Below are 16291 nucleotides of genomic sequence, written 5' to 3'. Positions count from 1 at the left end.
AATAAAATTTTAAACTTAGAGAAATGTTAAAAGGCCAGTATGAACTCCTCTACACCCTTTACCTGGGTGCACCATTTGTTTGCATTTTTCCCTAGTTATTCTCACTCTGTCTTTATGTATATGTGAATGTTTTTCTTAACAATTTGAGAGTAAGTTGCATATATATATATATATATATATATATATATATATACCTAAATACTTCAATGCATATTTCCTGAGACAAATATTTTCTTTTATAAAATTCAAGAAATTTAATCAGGAAATTTCATATTGATACCATATGGTTATCTAATCACATAGCCCACATTCAAATGGTCAGTTATACTGATACTGTGTTATACATGTGTGTGTGTGGGTTTTATATACGTGTGTGCATGTATATGTGGAGAAAGAGAAATTGAGAGTATTTTAGAATTCACAATGACAGTCAAGGCAACAGAGATGGCTGCATGCCTACAGCAACCACCATCTGTAGGCCACCCAAGTGTAAATATTTATTTTCTTCCTGTACTCCGTTTTTCAAAAGTTCATGTTTATTTTCATATGTACTATTTTTTATTCACATACTATATATTCATAGTAGAAAAGGTAAAGCAATATAACAAAAATTGGCAGAAATATCAGTACATAGAGATAACCACTATTAGTATTTAGATGAATATTTTATATTTATTTATTTTATTCATTTTATATATTTATTTATTTATATTTATTTATATTTATTTTATATAGACTTTTGCTTTCAATAAACAAAAATTCTAGACTTTTTTTCTAGTTAAATAAAATATAAGTACATTAAAAACAGAGTCTCATTGTATGGCTTATGGTTTTAAGTCTCTTTTCAGTCTTAGTTTATTTGACATACTTCATAGATAGTGTTCATAACAGCTTTGCAAAGTAGAGCCACATTTTTAGATGAGGAATCCAAGGTTCAGAGAGGTTCAGTAAACTGCCCAGGTCACACTGCAGTAAGGAAGGGAGTTTAAAATCTAACCCCTGAACTGTTTGTGCAAAGGCTCTTGGTTAGATTATTATTTTGCCCAAGGCTTCTTTCATTGCTTTTACTTGTATTATTAACATTTAGTGTTATTGCATGTGGTGAGAAAATATGTATATTTTTTTCCTCTTGATTCAATTTTTGGGGACTTATTTGAGAGTTAGTAAATATGTGCCAATGCTCACAATAGGGAAAAAATGTATAATCTATGTTGTATTGAGTTCAATATATGTCTATTGGTTCTAACTTCTCAAATGTGTAACACTCATAACCTCTATTGTCTCTTTTGTCACATCTTAAATGTCTTCTAAATTTTTGTCTATTTATTTGTCTTTATTTTTTAATATTGTCTATTTTCTTAGCCTTGAAGTGAATTAAACCCTCCAATTACAATTGCTCATTTTTTATTCTATTTGTTTTTTCATTTCTTACTTTGGTAATCTGTCTTCACAGTTGATTTTATATTTTTTATCATAATCAGGAGCTTCTTCATACCCTCCCCCTATGTTTTTGGCTCCAAAATCTCTTTTATATGCTATCAGCTTCACCAGCTGTTTTCTTTTTGTTGTCTGAGTTTTCTCATTAAACCTTTTTATTTTAGCATTTCTGCATTTTTTTTTTGTTACAGGTTCCTATTTTTAAGCAACATACATATTGTTGGATCTTATGTTTTGATCTAATATGACAATTTGTCTTTTTAGAAATGAATGTCCTAAGTATATAAAGTTCTTCAGGGTGAAGGTAGTGTAGTGATATGAGATGGGCTCCTAGAAACTGGCTGTGTACTTTCTACAAGTCCCTTAAATACCCTGTGAGAAAGCTGCTTACAGGTGTCTTCATCTGTAAAATTGTGTTAATAAGCATACCAACCTCACAGAGTTGCTTGGAAGATTAAATAAGATCAAGAGCACTCAGAAATAGAAGCATATTAAAGCATATTAAACTGATTATTTGTAAAATGCAATTGTCAATATTTGCTATTGTAGATACTACGTCTGGAAATACCATTCAAAGCAAGTTTCTTGGCAATTATAAAGCAAGTTGGTTAAATGATGATCTATGCTCAAAATGGGGATAATCAGTTCTATACTTTTCTCCAACCGTATTTTAAATTTCTCTTTGAGATGAGGGGAGTAACTTACAAGAAAAACTGCTGAGAAGCAGTGGTCCAAAGCCCCTCAGAAGCTCTCAGGTTTCAGTTCATGTTGTCCATCTCCATTTCTGGCTGCCCCTAGAGCTTCACAGCTTGACTTAAATTCAGCCATGTCAGGAATCATTCGCTGCCTTGCTTTCCATTTAGTTAATTAAGTGTTTAAGTTGTGCGAATAAGTTATTTGCTCTCAGGATGGGTATGGAAGCTGCAGGCTTTGCTGTGCCTCGGCAGTTCTCATCAGGCGTGGAAAAACTGAAACTAAGAAAAACCAACCAAGCAATGATAGATTTTCTACTTCCTGGATTGTGTGACTTGCTCGTCCAATGAAAGGCAATGAGGGGAGCGGGTGATGGGGGCAACCAGAGATGAGGACTGATTCTCAGCTTGTGGTTCTCCCGAGCAGTCCTCCAGCCCCTATACAGCTGGAACCTCTGTACCAGTGAAAGCTGCTAGGAATTCAAAGTGCATTCACATTCACTTCTGCTCCTCAGGATCAGAGGCAGTGAGGAAAGCTAAAAAAAAGTCTGAGGTTTAAACTGGAACCCATTTTTAACTTTTCAAATGTTCTTGGTATTTTAGGATCCAGAAAACCTTAAATCAGACAATGCTGTATTACCAAACTGAAGAATAAAGAGTCTATAATATCATAATCTGATACACCCCAGACTGACCTGATTTATTTTTAGTTGTATGAACTTCAAATCTCTGATGGCTCCTATTTGATCACTCAGAGGAAGCTATAGGTTCATTTCCTATCGCATGCCATAGAGACATTTTTTAAAAAAACTCTTCTGATAATAATCATCATCTGGTGTCTTGTTAAACAAATGTTTCCAAGTCCCTCCCTGGAGATTCTGATTCAGTGGGTCTGGGATGGGGCCTCAGATTTGTGGTTTCTTTTCTTTCTTTCTTTTTTTTTTTATTTTATTTGAGACAGAGTGTCACTCTGTCATCTAGGCTGGAGGGCAGTGGTACAATGTCGGCTCACCGCAGCCTCCACCTCCTGGGTTCAAGTGATTCTCTTGCCTCAGCTGGGACTACAGGCACACACTACCCTACCCAGCTAATCTTTGTATTTTTAGTAGAGATGGGGTTCCACCATGTTGGCCAAGCCGGTCTCAAACTCGTGACCTCAAGTGATCCACCTGCCTTGGCCTCTCTAAGTGCTGGGATTACAGGCACGAGCCACTCTGCCTGGCCAGATTTGTGGTGTTAACATTAGCTTGGGAAACAATGGAGTACGCTGAGGGGATAGATTCTACTTTTAGAATCAGACAGCCCTGGGCTCAGGTCCTGGATCTTTTACTTACTAGTTATATGATTTTGCACAAATTGCTTAACCTTCCTCAACCTTATCTGAAAAACAACTGGAGATAAAAACATGTATCTCAAAGTGTTGTCAAGAGGATTAAAATAACTCTAACACCCTTGATAGCAACCACTTTTCACAGAATTGCTAACTCATTTCTACCTGGGTTAATTTGAATATTATCTATGAATTTATTTAGCACACAGGCATAATGTTACTTATTTTCCCTGTTTATTTGCTATATATTCGTAAAGCTTTGGCTGTGTGCAGGACACTGGTATTTTTAGAACCCACTGGGCACCTCCGTGATACCTGCTCATACAGTCCATCTCAAGTTGTGTTTTTGTTTTTGTTTTTTGAGACGGAGTCTCACTCTGTCACCCAGGCTAGTGTGCAGTAGTGCAGTCTTGGCTCACTGCAAACTCCATCTCCCAGGTTCAAACAATTCTCCTGCTTCAGGATCCCAGGTAGCTGGGACTACAGGCATGTGTCACGATGCCCAGCTAATTTTTGTATTTTTGGCAGAGATGGGGTTTCACCGTGTTGGGCCAGGCTGGTCTCGAACTCCTAATCTCAAGTGATAAGACCGCCTCAGCCTCCCAAAGTGCTGGGATTACAGGTGTGAGCCACCACACCCCGCCCATCTCAGGTTTTTGAAGATACTGCCCAACTTTCTTGTGGAAACAACTCTATCTGGCAGGCCCTTGGTTGTTCACGGAGCTTATTGGATTAGGAAGGCCATGTCCTTATTCCTCCTTTGTACCAGAAATTCAGTTTTTCTTTAATCATGTGTACTTTTTTTTCCAAAGGAAAATTTATATAAAATTATTCAATTTGATTTTACACAGAATAGGTTCTAGGTACTTTGCATTATGTTAACTTGTCCCTTTTTGGACATAAAAACCTTTGTACTTACCCCCTCCCCTCCTAATAGCAAGAATCCAATGGATTTTTGATGATTATACCTATATTTTCCTTATACGTAGTTTAGTTTCAAAAGAATTTAAAGCACTTTAAAAAGATACAAACGATGCGAGACATTAAGAGGAAAATTTAGGTAGCAAAAAAGGGTGTGAAAAATAAAGTGAATTGATAAAAGAAATTACACTTCAAATAATTGTTGTACAGTCCTTTAGACTTCCCCGTGGTGGGCCAGATATTTGGGTGTGAACTCTCTAGCACTCACTGCAAACCCTCTGCGGACAAAAGATGGAGGTGATGATTCTCAAGCCATTTAGATGGTTATTGGGATCATCATCTATATGAGTCTTGAACTTTGTTTTAACTTTTCCACTGGCCCAAGACTTTGGGTCCTAATCAACATTAGGGTCATTAAGAGCCTACAGAAGGGTCGTAAGTACTGTAGAAAACTATGTGCTCTCCATCTTCCAGCCAAACACGAAATAGATCAGGGAATAAGGAGGCCTCTTGCTGTGAAGGAGATGATAGCCGGGTGGAAGAGCTGGGCTAAGCATCAGCCAATCTTCTGGTCCAGAAACTGTAGCCATGGCAACAGTAGTGAAGGTAGCTCTGTTTCCATCAGCAATGACACCCTTAAGAGGTACCGGCAAAGAGAGAAGCCTGTTATACGTCTGGGCAAGGCTCTAGGTGAGGGAAGTTCATGTAATTTTAAAGCATAATCAGTGGGAGAAAATAAACAGCCTCTTTCATGTTAACCTTGCAAACTCAAATAGACAAAGTGAAGGCAAATGACCGGCTGTACTGCCAGCTGAGGCTGGGTATGAGGGCCTTGCATAGGAACCTGTAGCCTGCCTCAGGTTTGCCTTTTATTCTTTACTTTCTAGTAACAGTGCTCACAGGACTTTCAATAAGTAAAGCCCAGAGGAGGAGAGTTGCTTTTGAAGCCACACTCTTGTCTGCTTCATTCATTTCAAACAGAGACACTTCTGAAAGAGATGAAGGCCTGTGTACAAACAACAGTGCCCACTGCATTCTGTTGCCTTCAGCTGTGATGTGGTGGCTTTTGATTCTACACAGAAGCTTCCTTGTTTCAGACACTGATTGATGGGTCTCCTGAAGGAAGGAGGCAGCAAGAACAAATGAGCAAGGCTCCAGGTAAGGCGAGGTGCTTTGAGAGGACAGGCTGGAAAGGACTTAAAATAGAAGGTAAACACAAGCCTCCACAAAAGCAAAAAATACCAAGGCACTGCGCGCTGACTGGCTGGTAATTTCTAGTTCTTAAGGATTTCCACACGTTTGTGCAAACACATATCCTTGGAGACCTCTGACCTGGAATTTCAGACTTTTTGGTGGAGGAACCAAAAGTTCAACCCAAATAGATGTCATAAAACAGGTAAAACTAATTGAAATAAAGAACATGGGTGGTCTGAGTCTGGTTTGAGGCAGTGAAACAGAAAATCATGCATTGAAAGAGCAGGTGATGAAACATCTCCGTCTCAGAGAGGGGGGTGGTTTTTTTTTTTTTTTTTTTTTACTGGAAACATAGGGAAAGCCACAGAAAGGCTCACTCTAAGCATCATGGCCAGTGTTAGGACCCGCTGTGAGGGAGCTTAGGAGATGTGCTTCCTTTCTCCAAAAACCCTCATCTTTCTGTATTGCCTAATAAAAACAAACCAGTGAAAAATCCATGTGAGAAATCTGGCTACACTAAGTACTTTTACAAGAAAACACTGTCAAACTCCCTGTGAATCCACATTCTTCATAGTCCACAGAGGAGCATGGTGGAGGCTGAGGAAATGGGTGGGGATAGTGAGGGTGGAGGGAGAGGAAGGGAAAGTTAAATGAAGCCGGGATCCTTGTCCTGATCAGTGGTTTATATATACCACGTTCTTATAAAAAGTGATCACCAGCTAGATGATGCTCTGCTGTTTAACTACATTAGGGATGTTAAAATAGAGATTATAAGAACGACAGAATGGACTCTTGGTGGTTAAAGTATACGAAATTATAAACAAGACCCCAAGGCCGTGCCAGGTAAGGATTAAGTCACACCTCCCAACACTTAGATAGTAAACTAGGTTCTAACAACTGCAAGGTTTTTCTTTTTCTCTAGTAGCTAAACAAGCACTGGCCTCCAGGGAAGCAATATTGAAACAATTGCAGCTCATCAACCACCAGACACTAAGGGATCCCTCTCCCTACCCCTTTTCTGCAAGCCATAACTACTATTTTGATTGGATCAGAGACTGATTTCAGTAACTTTCTCCTGGTAAGTGTCCACTGATGGTAGGCTGGTTCTGGCCAGTTTACAGAGGCTTGCACTGAGTGCCTTCCTGTTCTCTGCTTCGCCATTTGACATATAGGACCTAATTGCAAAGAGTTTAAATGTTAAGTCTCCACCCCAAAGTGAACATCGGACACATGTAACATGCCTGTTTGTTTAGGCCTGTGTGTACCTCCCTTCAGGCACAAATATGTATACTTAGCCAACCCATTCAACACAAATTCCTTTTCCCCCTTTCCTCCCTTGAAGTGCCTGCTTTTGGTTTCTGCTGGAGGCTGTACTTTCAAGCCTGTGGGATTTCCAGCCCGTAGGCTTCAACCCTTTATAAAAAATAAACCTCTCCTCTCCAGTATTATAGCTCTGTGAATTTATGTTGACAGGTTAATAACTGTTTCATAGAAAATAATTAATCAAATCAGACACTCGTGGTTGCCTACCCCGCATTGTCTCCTTAAACTTTTCACTTGCAGAGCCCTAGTTTTGATTGGCAGTCCTCCTGTCCATGTCATGATTGACCCTATTCTCAATTCCAGGAATAAGCCCCAATTCCGTACTTTTTAGGGGCGACTATGATAGGTAAAACTTTAAGATGGTCTTATAATCTTTACCCTCTGGTGTTACATCCCTGATTATGGCAAAAGGCTTATATCTATATTATTATCTAAGCACATGAGCCCTCTTTGGCTGGTGGCAGAAGCAGGGAAGTCAGAGAGATTCCAAGTATGAAAAGGATTCAGTACACTGTTGCTGGCTTTGAAGATGGAGGGTGCCAGGTGCCAGGACTGAGATTGGCCCTTGGCATTGAGACTGGTGCCTGGTTGGTAGCCAGCCAGGCCATGGAGACCTCAGTTCTGCCATTGCAAGGAACTGAATTCTGCTTACAACCTGATTGGGCGTGGAAGTGAATTCTTCCCAAGTCTGTAGATGAGAGGTTGGCCCTACCAACACTTTGATTCTAGCCTTGTAGGTTCATGTACGGAGAACCCACTTAAGCATTCCTGGACTTCTGGCCTATATAGAAACAGGTGGGAATTACGTTAAGCTGCTAAGTCTGTGGTTATTTACTTTGCAGCAACAGAAAACGAGCAGAGCAACGTGTAGATAGTGTCAAGAAATCCAATCCGTATTTCTGCCCAAGAAGAATTCATTTTCAGCTCTGACTCTGACCGGGAATCAGAAAGTTATCCATGGTAGAAACTGTTGATTAGCTATCCAAGAACCACTCTTGAATTTTTTTCTTATGCACACACCACACACCCACTATGAAGGCCACAGAGACTGGATTCTTGCTTTCCCAGCCACCCTTGTTGCAGGCATGGTCATGTGACTGGGATATGCCTTTGGCCACAGACCTGTGAAAACACTAGACGAGAGCTGTCGTGGCCATTTTATAGCCATGAGGCAACAACCCTAAGATGGTAGAGTGGAAAGAAAGGAAGGTCTTGTTTGCTTCATGACAGTTTTGAGCTCAGGTGCCACCTTTGGAATTGCCTGCTTTCACATCTTTTGTTATATAAGATAATTAAATGTCTTTATTGCTTAAGTCTATGTTAGTTGAGTTTTCTGTTGCTTGAGGCTAAGCATATCCTTACTAATACGTTACCCTTCCCACCAAAAAGTATAGAAGGCAGAACGCAGAGACATCTGAGGTAGAGTGAGTACAGAGTTGAGGATCAGGCTTTTGGCACAAGTAAAAATTCCATAGGTATTCAGGGGCGTGGAGACGAGTAGCCCTTGGGTGACATCTAGAACTATTAAAAACAAGAGAAACTGACAGACATTAGGAAACTTCCATCTCAAGATGTTCTCTGACTCTGTTTTCTATTTTCTGAGATTCTTGCCCAGTGCAGAAAAGTTCAGCGGTCATGGACTGATGCTACACTAAGCTTTAGTCTTATGACCTTAGATCATCCATCTGACCCCACTGAGAATCAGTTTACTCATCTACAAAGTGGGGATAGGATAATAGCTCCTTGTGTCACTTGGTTTTGTGAGGATCAGATTTGACTATGTCTGTGAACTTGCTTTGGAAGTTTTAAAGAACAGCTTGGGTGTGATGTCAGAGCCTAGCTCGGTGCCTGGCCCGTAATAGGTGTCTCATTACGTATTTGCTGGATATTGTGCTGTGCCTATTTGTCTATGCCAGCTTTGTTTGTACTGCACCGTGAGCTTGCTGTATCATTGCTCCATATAGCACCTACCCTAGATAAAACTTAAAGGATTTCATTGAATGCTTTCTTCTTGACAGTGGTATATCAGGTATTGCAGCCTGGATGGAGAATTCAGCATTTGTTTTCTATGGATTTTCCACTAAATATGCTGTGACAAGATGTCTGTTTTAATTAGGGACACTGTCGGTTATTCCTCTTCTCATCCCGACTTTCTCTATGATGTAGGGTGTGAGGGCATCTGTTGGCTTTAACCTATCACTGTTGTGTGAGATTCCTTGGCTTCACTCAACAGGACTGTGTCCGGGGCAGGCTGGCCCCCTGGGAACTCCCAGGCTGCCGAGTCAGTCATCCGCCAGGTGACAGGTGGTGCCTTTGAGACACTGGGGAGCGAAAGGAGACAGTCATACCTGGACTCTTTAAAGTCTTCCTTGTGCCAAATAAACCAGGAAACGGCTTGCATGTCTCAGGCTTGCCCCCTGTACCTTCAGCTACTTTTCCACGTCTTCATCTGTGACTCACATTTCATGGCATCCCCTCACAGGTATTGTCAACTTTTGACCTTTCTCGGTTAGACTCGTGGTCTGCGGCTTGCTGCTGGGTGTCTCACGCTAAGCTCTCCCTGGTTTTCGTCTCGCTTTGCTCCGTGTCACACTGGATGTGCGATGTGAAGACGCCACTAGCAGTGGGCCCACTGGCATCTGAGAAAGACTCATTTTAGGTTCCTCCCCGAAGGGGATTATTTTGGAGCAAGACCAGCTGCCTGGGAGCTAGAAGACCTCAAACTATAAGATTGAGACACTATTGCTCTCTATGATTTAATGAGTGATGAAGTTGAACTGAGACACAGATGGTATAATGCTGATGAAAATAAAATGAGCATGTGGGGTTAACGAAGAGAGCATAGCCAAGATGAGGGGCGGCAGAGAACATTTTGATAGACAGACGGTGATACTTGGGCACAGGCAGTGCGGTTTGGTGTAGAGAGTACAGGCACTCTGGTCAGAAGCGGGAGTGGCAGATCTGCTCCGTCTCCCACTGTTGCTGTGATCCAGGAGCCCATGTGCCCCGGTCTCCTCATATGTCAAGGGCCACCCCAGGTTCTGGGCTCCCAGGGTTACTGTACATTGTAGACAAGCTGAAAATGTCCATGACAGTAGAGAACCCTGATAAAAATGTATGTGGAATTATCCTGGGTGTTTCTGGTTTATTTCCTTATCTTTGTTCTAAAACACGAGTGAGGAGTTTCCTTCATTTTTACTCCTGAGCTGCTTCCTCTTCTTCTCTGTGACAGTCACGGCAGCGAATGGCATGGCCTTGAGGAGGACATACAGCAGCTCTGGGCTGAGGACATACCTTAGAGAGCAGCAGGAATGGCAACAGCTCCCTAAAGTAGGTCACAGGAGCATGTCCCCACCGGCACTGACGTTTCTGAAATGAAGTCATGCATAGTACTCAAGGTTTGAAGAGTGGGGTTAAAAACCCCGTAATGAAGCTGGTCTTAATCTAGTAAATACTTGATGCCTGCATGAATTTACTACCGCAGACAAAACTGACTGCTTGATTTGGGCAGCGTGGGGATGTGGAGAGTTGGGAGGGGGCAGCAGGGAGCAGGGCGTGTGTCCACATGTACCGTGGGCCTCAGAACTGAGATCATTTTGGCTGCTGGAAAACCAGCCGCTTCCATCTCCCGCTTCATGTCCCAGCGTGGGCAGCTGGGCACTGTGGGGAAGGAGGGGCAACAGAAAGGGATCTGCACAACGACGAGAAGCTTCCTGTCCCCATGCAGCTTACCAGGCCTGACATGGGGCACAGCCCAGTTCGCTTGCTTTTCTTTCCAGGTGTCACTCTCTGTGGTGCCAAGGTCTGGCGTCTGTCAACCCCACAATTGGCAGCCCTGCTGGGACCCATTGGAGCTTTTTTTGTCACAGCCAGTTTGAGAGGAGAGCCAGAGGGCGTGAACCCTCCCTGCCCTACCCTCAGCCCACCAGGCATACATGCCATTTCCTAAGAGAAAACCATTTTTGTCACTATCAGAGTTGGACTGGTACCATCAGAGTATTCAAAATGACCTTTAGTTATGTGCCTATTTTTCCCACATTGGTAGAAAAATATCATTACTTTTTCATGAAAATGGAAAATAAGAAAAACTCAGAATAAGACAAGGGTGGGCAGGAGTCACTGATGTCTCAGAGATGGAAGCAACTGGCTTTCCCGTGGCCAAAACGATTTCAGTTGTGAGGCCAGTGGTACAGGTGGACACACGTCCAGCTTCCCGCCTCTCCCACCCAACTCTGCACCCCATTCTCCATCGTCAGTGCCTCCCTCATCCCTGCTCCCACAAAACTCAGTTGTTCCCATGACCACTGTGAGCAGGGCTGTCCACCACGAGCCTAGATGGCTGCCTTTATGACAGCTCTCCACCGCCTCTTTCCACGTGTTGTGTACTGTGATGGGGCCACGTGTTAAAATACCAGTGTCTACTGTGCGAGGATAATAGATTGGGCAGTTGCTCTCTTTCTGAGCAGTTACTCAGGCTTGCCATCTGGCAAATCTAGTAGCCAGGTGGTAACCCTAAATAACCTCACTTTGATGGGGTCGGGGGGGGGGTAGAGGGGACCCCAGTTGGTTCTGTTTTTGCCATCTGCAGCCTCCTTCTTTCGGAGGGAGATGTCCAGAGCATCTGAACCATGCCATTTCTTAAGCAGCTATTTGCCTTGAGAAACACTGCCACTTCAGATATGCAGAACTCTGCTCTCCAGCAACTCCACCAATTTAGAATAGACTCAGGAACCAGAAGACAACCCAAAAAAAGGCTATGTGCAGCTGAGACCGCTGGGAAGCTCATGTACTAAAGCTCATGTGCCTTCCTCTTGGGAAACTTGCTTGAGCTTTGATTTGGAAAATACTTACTCTTACTTTACATTCAGTGATAATCATAGAGGTCCTCTGATTTCTAGGGGTTCAGTATATTGGAAGCCACAGATTAGAAGACAGTAGACAGCATGTAACAGCAGATGCTTTGACAGATCATGTGGACCCCCTGAAGATGTTGAAACTAAGCAGATCTGAGATCCAAGAGCCAAGAGCACAGCAAACTGGGGTCATTGAGTGAGGGGCACAGTGTGCTACAGCCCTTCAGTGTTACCCGAGGATACTACAGCACAGTAATGGAGTCTGGAGTTACAAACTTGTGACATCAGCACCGTTAATTATGATCAGTAGAGACCCGTTCAGGGGCAGGGACTCTGTCAGATGTTGTGGAGATGTCCTCTCCACATTGTTAAAATGAAAAGATGAGACACATAGGAAGGAAACAGTTGTTTGAGAAAAATCATGTATCTGGGAGTAGAGTGAATTGAAGTATTACATAAGATTTTTACAAAGGCCTTTTTCATTATCATAAAATAAGGTAGGTGTATTGAAGAATATTTCAAAAAAAGTAAGCAAAAAGAAAAAAACACAGCTATAAACCTTACTTCAAAAATATAACCAGTGTTAGCATCTTATTGGCTCCCTAGCTCTCTCTTCATATATTTGTGTATTGATATCATTTATCCATCTGTCATCTGCTTGCATACCTATCTATAAGTAGTTGTTAGAGCCACATGGAAATAACTGATGTGAGTTTACCCTCACTTAATACACAGACAAGAAACTTTACGTGTTAATAAGTAAACACCCTCAGCCTCATTTTAGAGGCTATATTGTTTATATTTCATAATATGGATAGTCATCCAAGGGGTGGCGGTAATTGAGTGATTATAAAAGCATATATTGCACAGAAATATCTGGAAAATAAAAACATCTGTGACTATTATGAGCCAAAGGGGCCTGGTGACTTCTAATCATTGCTAGACAGTTTCACTGCAGTATTAAAGCTGCAAAGCTGGGCCGTTTCGCCTTTGTGAGCCATGCTGGTTGCTCACCACTTGTTTGTGAAGGAGTCTAGAATGTGCCACCCCAAAACATGCCACTTTGGCATAAAGATTATTTTGAGCAATTGTGAATCAACAGATACGGGAAAAGTTCTTTACTTTCTTGTTATCTGCCTAAAAGCAGAGCATAAATTTCCTCTTCTATACCACGATAAGGAGTGCAACCCTTATCGTTGGAAATGAAGAGCTGGCACCAGAATGAGTCTGCATAAACATACCTTATTAAAATAACCCTTATCTTTCATTAGTCTCCCCCATGTGTTTCCTCATCACTTTCCCACAATTTATCACTCCTATTTCCCAAACTTTATCAGCCCTCTTTTCTTTTTCTAGTCACTTCTCCACAATTTATCACCTGTTGTTAAAATGATATACAAGACCCTGAGCCTAACTGCCTTTTTGGATTTTTCACTTCTTTTCTGTGAAGCTGCCATGCATGTGGAATGAAAAAATATGAATACACTTTGTATGCCTTTTCTCCCGTCAGTCTGTGTTTTGTCACTTTAATTCACAGTGGGTGTCTCCACTCTCCCCTCCTCTTCTGGACTTTAAACAGAATTACAGTTATACTGTATTAAATGCCAGCTGTTTGCTCCTCATAGCGCAGAGCGTGCTTTTTAATTCTTACTTTAATGTGCATGCAAATCACCTGGAGATGGTAAAACGCAGATTCCAGTTTGTGAGGTCTGGGGTGGAGCCTGAGAGTCTGCATTTCTAATCAGCTCCCTGGCAATGGCGATCCCACTGGACGGAGTCCCGTATTGAGTAATGAGGGTGCAGAGCGTGCCTCAGAGTCGCCTGGAGGGCTTGTTAAAACCCAGACTGCTGGGGTCTGGGAACAGAGTGTCTGATTTAGTAGGTCTGGGTTGGGGCCCAAGAATTTGCATTTAACAAGTGCCTTCTCAGTAATGCTGATGCCGCTGGTCCTGGGAGCACACTTTGAGAACCACTGGCTTAGAGGCAGTCACCAGAGCCAGGCAGACTAGCTCTGCACCTAGAGTCTCACTTTGTATCTCTGCAGCCTCGGCCAGTTGTTTAACCTCTGTACTTCACTTTCTTAAAGTGAGGGATAATATCACCTATGTTAGGAGACTTTTGCGAAGCACTGTGTATGCTCTATATGTAGGTACTGTATAGTGTTATCATTATTTGCCATTCCTTTCAATTTGATCAAGGATTAAAATGTGCACATTTGCTGCTCTTCAGAAAATCTTTTTGGGGTGAAGTCTTCCTCTCATCCAGGCATATCCAGAGAACCTCTCTCCTTTGACTTATGCCATAGATGGTAAAAAGTCCCCTCATCTGCTTGTGTACCCTGGTGTTGATTCCTCAGTAAGCATAGGGCTGCTGGGCACTGCCTGCCTTTAACCTGGGTGCACAGGAAATTCTTATGAAAAAAATGCATTCAAAGCTAAGGAGAACAACATAATCTCAAGCTGCAGCAAAGAGGTTCCTCTCCCTCAGCTTCCCTGGGAGGACCTGCTTTCTGTGAGCTCAAAGCCTATTCTGCCTAGCATGGATTAGAAAGAGCAGTTTCCAGCATCCCAGGCAGCTCCCTGTCTAGAGTGTCTTAATCACAGGCAAGGCTGAAAGTCAATGGAGGTAAGCAGGCCCTGCAGCCAGGTTTTTTACCTGCCTGAGGAGGCTGGAGAGGGAGCTTAGTGGGCTGCTGAGCATTTCGGGCAGAGCAGCTACCAGAGCCCAGAGACAGGAGGCAGGGAGGCTTGTGGCACAGCCATGTGTGATCCAGGGTGGCTGAAATATGGAGTGGGAGGCCAGGCAGGGCGTTAGGGTCACACAGGGCCTCCAGTGGCATGTGAGATGGAGGGTCCCACAGTTAACTGAGGGAGGGAAGCTGTATTAGGATAGTTTTGATGGCAAGTTACGTAAACCAACTTGCCTTAGCTTAAGCTGAAAAAATACTTTATTTTAGGGATTCAGTCTGATTCACCAAACCCAAGGACAGGCTGCCGCAATCCCACAGGAAGAAGCTGGAACGGGGTGCAAAAAGCCATCCAGTCACTTTGTCTCGTCACTGGCATGCTGCCCTTCATGAGAACTTCCTCTGCCTTCTGCAGTCCACGTGGCCATAGTCTATCCCATTGCTCCCAAGCTGACATGCTGACATGTTTTTGATTTTACCAACTTGAGAGAGCCTCTTAGTCTCAATTTCAAATGTCCAGGAAAGAGGCTCCAGCTGGCCGTCTTGTGTCAGGTGCTCAGGCCTGGTTCAAGCCAGTGTTGCCATGGCGGGGAGCAGAGACACATTGTCCCAGAATGGCTTATGGAGGCCCTCAGGGGTGGATCAAAATGGGCAGAGCTGGGCTTCTTCATGAACCAGGTAGATGGTACATGGGCTACCTCAGAGGAAGGATGAGGCACACTCTGGGGTCGCTTCCCACCCAAGGTGCTCTGATTTGACCTTTCTGTTCTATATTTGTCCTCGCCCCATCAGCAGTGTAGGGAAAAGCAAAGGTAGAGTCTGTAGCTGTGGTTGTAGGTTTCGCCTGAGCGGATGGTTTGGGCTGAGGCTGTGCCACCTTACTGTGACAGCTTTGGAAACAATATTGAGCTCGGGAAGGTGACATGGTCCATAAATAGCAACGCGATCAACCTGGCTAACACTATTTTGGAAGCTGAGAAAATAAATGACAGCAAACTGCCAGGCAAACAGTTCTTCCCTAAAGCACGAAGAAATGCTTCCCTAAAAGTATCGTTTTTAAACATAAAACAAAAAGCAAATAGTGGCAATCAAAATAGAAGGAAAGGTGACCCACCTGTGATCTCACTCTGTTTTCCTTGTCCCCTTTTTCCTTTCGGCTTTTGTTCAGACGCCTGCAGCATCTTACATCGTTTTAGAGATCATAAACAACACTTTGTGTTCTGTATTATGTAACAACTAATTTCCATGCTGCCTTGTCATCTTCTTAACTATCTTTATCAGTATGCCATCCTTCAAATTAAGTATGCTATATTTACTTAGCACATAATTAAGAGCTGATTTTAAATTTGAGACTGCAAAGTGCGAAAGAATCTTAGGAAACTATTGAGTCCAAGGAAAGTGAACTTAGAGAGGAGAATGCCTTCCCCCAGGGCCACAAAACTGGTTAATTCCAGACCCAGGACTCCATGTCATTCATTTTTCTCAAACTTATGTTTATAATTACCCACTCAATGCCAGATATTGCTGCACGGGTTTCATCTCACTTCATGACTCTTTCCACGACAACTGTGTGACCTAATTAACATTTGTTAGATAGAAGTCATTTATTTTTCTTAACAGAGGTTGGAGTGCTTTTTCAACTCACTGTCGTGAAAATAAAGGTTGTGGAGCTGAAACGAGTAACAGCAATTTTAAATCAGACTGGTTTCGTGACTGGTAGATAAGTCAGCATGCAAAGACATTTATGTTTCCCAGGTTTGGCTGGCTTTCGCAGTGCCCTTTGCAAACTCCACAGGGATTTTAAGCTTTAAGTCTGGTTATAAGCTTATGCAAGCTGTTAGTCACCTTTTTAGAT

General features: G+C 42.6%; 1 protein-coding gene across 1 annotated transcript in view; it reads right to left on the bottom strand.

Moving 5' to 3' along the window:
- Nucleotides 1-15640, bottom strand: part of LIPC (lipase C, hepatic type) — a 186019-nt gene extending 170379 nt beyond the window's left edge. Inside the window, exon 1 of the mRNA XM_074393833.1 lies at nucleotides 15551-15640. The gene's annotated coding sequence lies outside the window, so the exon portion shown is untranslated. The remainder of the gene's footprint in view (nucleotides 1-15550) is intronic.
- Between the last annotated feature and the right edge of the window lie 651 nt (nucleotides 15641-16291).

This window comes from Saimiri boliviensis, chromosome 2 (genome assembly GCF_048565385.1).
Source record: "Saimiri boliviensis isolate mSaiBol1 chromosome 2, mSaiBol1.pri, whole genome shotgun sequence".
Lineage (NCBI taxonomy): Eukaryota > Metazoa > Chordata > Mammalia > Primates > Cebidae > Saimiri > Saimiri boliviensis.
The sequence above is the reverse complement of the archived record's forward strand: the minus strand, read 5'-3'. Positions and strand labels throughout refer to the sequence as shown.